Genomic DNA, 6447 nt, shown 5'->3' on the forward strand with positions numbered 1-6447 from the left:
ACCAGAATGATCTATCAGTTTCCTTTTGCGTGTTAGATGACTCAATGCGTCAGCATAAAAATACCACTTCCAAATATGTATATCGACCGATGCTTGTGCGTAGACACAACGATTGCCACGAGATAACTCTCGCGGCTTTCAGGTTGAATGCGAGTCACTGGGAACACGGAGATGTTTTTGTTCACGATAAACCAGCCTCTAGGCTAACGTGGTCGTAATGCCTAATTTTCTCGTGATTTGCAGCATTATTCTGACATTATGTAATAGTTGAGACTGGTAAACAGACACGATCTAAATTGCGCTACAGCCGTCTCAGCAAACACGTAGCCAGGATTTTGTTTCGGGGGGGGGGGGGGGGGGGGGGGGGGGGGGGCGCTTACGACAAATTGCTTCAATAGTGACAGATAGGCCAGTTGGTACATGACTTATTTTGACAAAATGCGGCGCAAGACAGGGACCGAGTAAGGAGACAACACGAAGCGCTTGTCTTACTTACTCAGTCTCTGTCTTGCGGCGCATTTTGTCAAAATAAGACAAAAAATGCTGTATAAGGGGGAGGGGCAGAGGAGGTCCCAGCAAGATGGAGGATTTCGGGGGGGGGGGGGGGGGGGGGGGGGGACAATGTGTGTTTGACGGAAAGGTGTAGAAGAGTGATATATTTTATGAAATAAAGAAAAACGGGCGATTCGCCTTCTGTTCTCGAGAGATGCTAAATTTAAGGACTCTTTATACTTGTAATACTACAGGTGGTTAAATAATTGCGCGTTATAAACCGGGCTGCTTTATATTGGAGAGACTCTAATTAATTAAGTAGATGGGCTTGGTGGGGATTCCAAATAACTGACGCATATTCTATTTTGCTTCTTACAAGGGATGTATACATGCCATTAGTTTTGTTTTTGTGTCAGATAAGAACAAGTTTCTTCTCAGGAATCCCAGGGTTTGATAAACCTTACGTAATATTGTCTCAATATGTAATTTCCAAGATAACTCGACTGTGAGGTGAACACCTAAGTACTTAAATGATTGCACCTTTTCTATATCTACACCATTAATTTGATAAGTATGCTCGGGAGTGTTGGTTTTTGTAGTGAACGTCATATGTTTCGTTTTATCCGTATTTATCTGCATTTGCCAATCAACACACCATAGTGAAATTTTGTCTACATCTGCCTGAAGTAAAGAGCTATCTGAGGGGGAAGATATAGTCCGGTCGATGACGCAGTCGTCTGCAAAAAGTCGGATCGTGGACTGAAAGTTTACGTAAATATCATTAATGTATCGTAAGAAAAGGAGTGGCCCAAGTACTCATCCTTGCGGTACACCAGATTTTAGGGCTTTCGGGGGAGAGGTTATATTATCGATAACGACACACTGACGTTTATTTGAAAGAAAGTCTGAGATCCATTTAATGACACCCGTTTCTATATTAGCATCTGTTAGTTTTTTCATTAACCTTGTAAGCGGAACACGATCAAAGGCTATAGAAAAGTCAATAAACATTGCGTCAGTTCCGGGGGAGGAGTGAATACTTTTATGAAGGTCCGTAATTAACTCGAAAAGTTGAAGTTCACGGGAACGTCCCTGTTGAAAGCCAGACATCTCTCCAGACATCGATGTCTTTTCAGACATCGCAGTACTTCTTCATGCTTTCAGGCTTCCTTTTTCGCAAAAGGCACAACTGAGCTCTCAAAACCTCCACTTGGCTGATCCCTTCCTCCATAGCTTTCACGGGGCTGATGAAAACGGATGAAAACTTATTTGGCCGAAAAAAGATGTTCGAGTGCTTCTCAGCGTTTCCAGATGGTCGCACAACAAACCGTCAAACGCCTAAATGGAGCCAAAGCCGCTAAAGTTGGACGTTATCTCGAAATGAAATCATAATTGACTTATAAAGTTCCAGATATACACGGTGCCCAAAATTTTCCCAGGATTTTCCTTATTGCCACATAGACCCGAATACTACCTTAATCTTGGCAATTTCCCTCGGGTTGGCAGCCCTTTAAGCTGAAAAAGCAGACGACTGACCAGACTTGTACGATACTCATTACAAGAGTCAAGTTACTTGTAATCTCTTTGGAGTAATTTTGTCATAGCTTGATTCTATTGATTAGGAACTGCAATCACAAGAGTATTACTTTTGGAAGTACTAAACTTACTTGTACTTGTTGCTACCCCTCTCCTCCTTCCCCTTCTTTAATGGCGCCCCCGACGCGCGCCCTGAATTGCTGTGAAGCGTTGAGCGTGGAATAGTTCCGGATGTGCGCGGCAGCGCTGCGGTAGCATGGGCTGGAGGGTCCGAGCGTTCCGGGGGCTTTCGGCGAGCAGGTTTGGCTTGGCGGTTGGGCAGCGCGGACCTTCTCCCGCTCAGATCGTTCCCCCGTGTTTTTTGTCGCGTCGAATGAAGTGCATTGCCCTATCGAGTACCACGACGATGGTGGCTGGTGGCTGGAAATGGCGCCGTAAGCGCGCAATGATGAGGGGCGCGATAAAAAGACAGGTATCGTCGCCGTGTAACTCCGGCCGATCGCCATTGAGCCATCGACTGTCGTTGTCTTAACGAGAGTTAAGAGCGCTATAGTGTAACTAGGGTATTCAACTATTTAATGAAAAGCAGAATGTATCGAGGAGCGGCATGGATTCCCCACCATCCATGCCGGACTGTTTACATCACATCTTGCCGCTACACCAGAGATACGCGAACACACGGTCACATCCACGTGGTGGGCAGGACGTCAACCGCGTAGCTTTGCCAAACCATCCTCCCGTGTCCCTCGCATCTTTCTCATCCTCCTCGCCGATTCCCCTTTCAAACATGAATCGCACGTGATCACTGAATGGTGCATGCTTGCCTTCCACCGTGATGCTTGCGTCCAGGTCCTACCGTGGTTCTGTTCATGATCGCGGCAGCTGACTGCGCCTGCTGCCTTTTATTTGGTCGTGTAACGATAAACTGACGCAATTTTTTTTTTACTTTCCATTACCGTCTTACAGGTGGATAAAAGCGTAGTAACGATGTGCCTAACTTCATTTAGATTGAGAATTGTGTTTCGCATCGAAAGAAATTTCAATATACTGGCGAATTTTGGCAGCGAATATATTGTGCACGCCCGTGTGGAATATTTTGTGGAGCGTTCGCACCATTGAGTTCACAATACGGTCGGGGGTGTTCATGCATCGCAAACAACATTGATCCATGCAGTTGAGTTTGACTAGGCTGATTTATTAACGAGTATCGCGACCAACGCTGGATCGACTCAACTTGAAATGAACCCGCGGATTTTTCGCTCGGGCGTGCCAGATGACCTTCGTTGTTTTAACCTATAAAACATTAAGATTTGAACAGTTGCTTCGCTTTACTTAAGTTCAGAGCGCAGCCTACACTACGGGCTGATGATGATGTTGAAGCAGCACCAAAAGTGCTATCGAGGGCAGTGGCGTACCAACTTGTTTTTGAGGGGGGGGGGGGGGGGGGCAAACCAGAACCCCCCCTCCCTCCATGGCCGGGACGGTGCCCTTGGTATGCCTGTGGCACCGCCGGCTAGTGTTTGCCGTGCCCAGTGGCGGCTTTTTCAGGGGGGCAAAACACGTGCCTTGCCCCCCTACTCTGAGAACTGGGGGGGGGGGGGGGGGGGGCGGCCAGCGCCTCTTGCCCCCCCCCTCCGCCCGGTTGGTACGCCCATCATCGAGGGTCACACCTGACTCGACTGTCGAAGTCATGAGATTTCATTCGAACGAAACTCCACTTGGATGAAGTCCACTCACTGTTGCCACAAAGGGCCGAAATCCATCGTTCGAGCAGCTCAGTGGCTCTCGGAAATCTAAGAGAACCGCTTATATAGGTTCACGTTGTTGCGAAATTCAGAACGTAATTCAACGGGGTCGTACCGGTGAACGAAACTCGCCGCAGAAGAAGGTTTCTGCAGCTGTTCCCACTGCAAAGCCCCATCTCGGTCTCGGCAACGCCCCGCACTTCTGTTTCCTCAGACTGCTCAGCGGCTCGTTCTCTGGTCGTGGTCCGCCCATCAGGGTCTCGCACGTCTGGCCGGCCTTGCCTTCAGGCTTCTCTCGTGAAACGTACCAGACAGAGCGAGCGCAGCACTCCGGCGCGCACAGCTGACGCATCGCACCGCGTCCGCTCCTCGGGTTCGGTAAAACCTTCCGGACGCACGACAGACAAGCTGGTCGCGTGGTCGTCGGCTCCTCGGGGCTTGGCGGCCTCGCTGGCCTCGCCGTCAGGGCCTCGGTCCTCGAGCGTTTCGACTTCGCTTCCCTCTACCGGATTAGAGATGGGTCGCTCAGGAGCGAGCCGGATCTTCTGAGCCGCTCTTTTTAAAGAGCGAGTGAGCCGTGGATCAGTAAAAGTGAGCGGCGGTTCTTTTGGGAGCCGGTTCTCTCTCGTTTAGTCAGCCGTGCCGAGTCCCGAGTCAGAGCCGGGTCGGGGCTGGGCATTGGCCGGCTCTTTTGCCGGGTGCGATTTGCAAGCCATGTATTAGTAGTGCGGAAAGCAACTCCATTCCGTTCCTGCTGCCATGACGACGAGCCTTTTTGTTGACAAAAGTGGCACCTTCCTGCCAGGGCCGTAACTGAATGGGGCTTTGGCGCTAGCGTCGACGGATCAATGAAACATAAGTTTCGTGGATCTTAGGTACTGTATTGAATTGTATTTTTGTGCTGTACTTCAAATAATTTCGACATTAATTTGGTATAGATGCGCCTATATATAACTGAATAAATTTGAAAGAAAATTCACGATTTTTGTTCTTATTTTCACTAGAGTGAATTTTGAAGCACCACAAAAACAGAAAACCTAAGGTAATCACGATTAAGTTTTTTCTTTCTTGAACAATACATTGCATTCTGTCTTTTAGAGGATCATAAGCATTCTGTCCCCAATATCCCAAAACAAAGGGTCATTACCATTCAAAAATTGCGCCTTTAAAATAAGAAATTGATAAATTTATTCTCCATACACACTGGAAGTACCTATAACACGGCTATTTACTAATGGATATTTTTTTAATACCAAATAACTAGACTGCATAGCACAGGTTGCAGTGTAACCTGTGCTATGCAGTCTAGTTATATGGCTTTGAAAAAGGATGTATGCATCAGTTGAAGAACAGCGATGCCAACTCAACGGGACAAAGAAGGGGACAAAGAAGCCACAGTTGTGCTAACATACATTCAGAATATTTCGCATAGGCTAAAGAACACCATGAGTAAACAGGAAGTCAGAAAAGTGTTATCAGTTCCTTTTAAGCTTTAAGGACTTTATAGGAAAGTGAACAAGCGGGATGATTACGATTTCGAGGCCGAGCTGAGTGCAGAATTCGACCCAAGACTACGTTTGTTGAGTGTACTCAAAATGTATTCTACAAAATACCTTTATCCTGTGGCAAATCCTACATTGGGCAGACGGGAGGACGCCTCAACGACAGGTGGAGGTGGCATAAGAAGTACGCGTGTAGACTGCTCCAGGCTCCAAATCAACCTAGCAGCACATTGCTCGAAATGCAATTGTAAAGGCCGGTTCACACATACAGCGCAGCGCTAAGTTAGCGCTACGTGAGCGCTCGAAAAAGCGCTCATGTGGCGCTTCCTAGCGCGTGATGTAGCGCTTGGCTAGCGCTTCAGCAGCGCTTTGTTAGCGCTTTGTTAGCGCCCTGTTAGCGCTACAGAAGCGCTTTGTTAGTGCTCTCACGCTCCTTGTGCCGTGCTTGCTGCTGTGGAACAGAGCGTGCACGGCGATTCCTTTGTTGTTGTTTTTCCTTTGGCATTGAAAGAAGAGGAAGTGGAAGAGCCGCTCTCCAAGTAAACGGTCGGGCAGGCGATCCAGAGTCATGGACACTGAGCGACTAATTGTTTGGGTACGACCTCATCGCTTTCTATTCGATGTGCGTGACCCTGGTTTCAAAGAGACGCAGTTAAAAATTATTGCCTTCGAAAGAGCTGTGTGTCTCCCAGCCTGGGACACCGTGGCCTGGGAACAAGGTTCACCGGGTTCCCGTCGGTATCTCGGCGGCGAAAGATTTCGCGCACCATAGACTGGGTAGTCAAACACCCGGAAAAGCCCGACCGGTTATCCTAAAGCTCCTGGACATTAGAGATAATCTGACAATACTAAGAAACTGTTCGAAACTGCGTGGCACTAATATTTCAATCAACGAGGATTTTTCGAAGCGAGTCCAGCTAATTAGAAAGAAGCTCTTGAATTGCACTAAAGACAACAAAAGAGCGGGTGACAAAGTAGCGCAAGTCTATGACAAGGTGCGAATCAACAACGTGTTGTACGCGTGGGACGAAACGATAGGCGATAAATTCCCGGTTCGTGATACGGCAAGCGACAGCGCCCTATCAGGCCCAGCATAACAGCACAAAAACAAAGAGCGTCGCCAAACCGAACTAAGAATCTTGAATTTAAATGCTAGAAGTTCAACTGATTGA

Source organism: Ixodes scapularis, unplaced genomic scaffold, assembly GCF_016920785.2.
Source record: "Ixodes scapularis isolate PalLabHiFi unplaced genomic scaffold, ASM1692078v2 PGA_scaffold1__304_contigs__length_218370807, whole genome shotgun sequence".
NCBI classification, from domain to species: Eukaryota; Metazoa; Arthropoda; class Arachnida; order Ixodida; family Ixodidae; genus Ixodes; species Ixodes scapularis.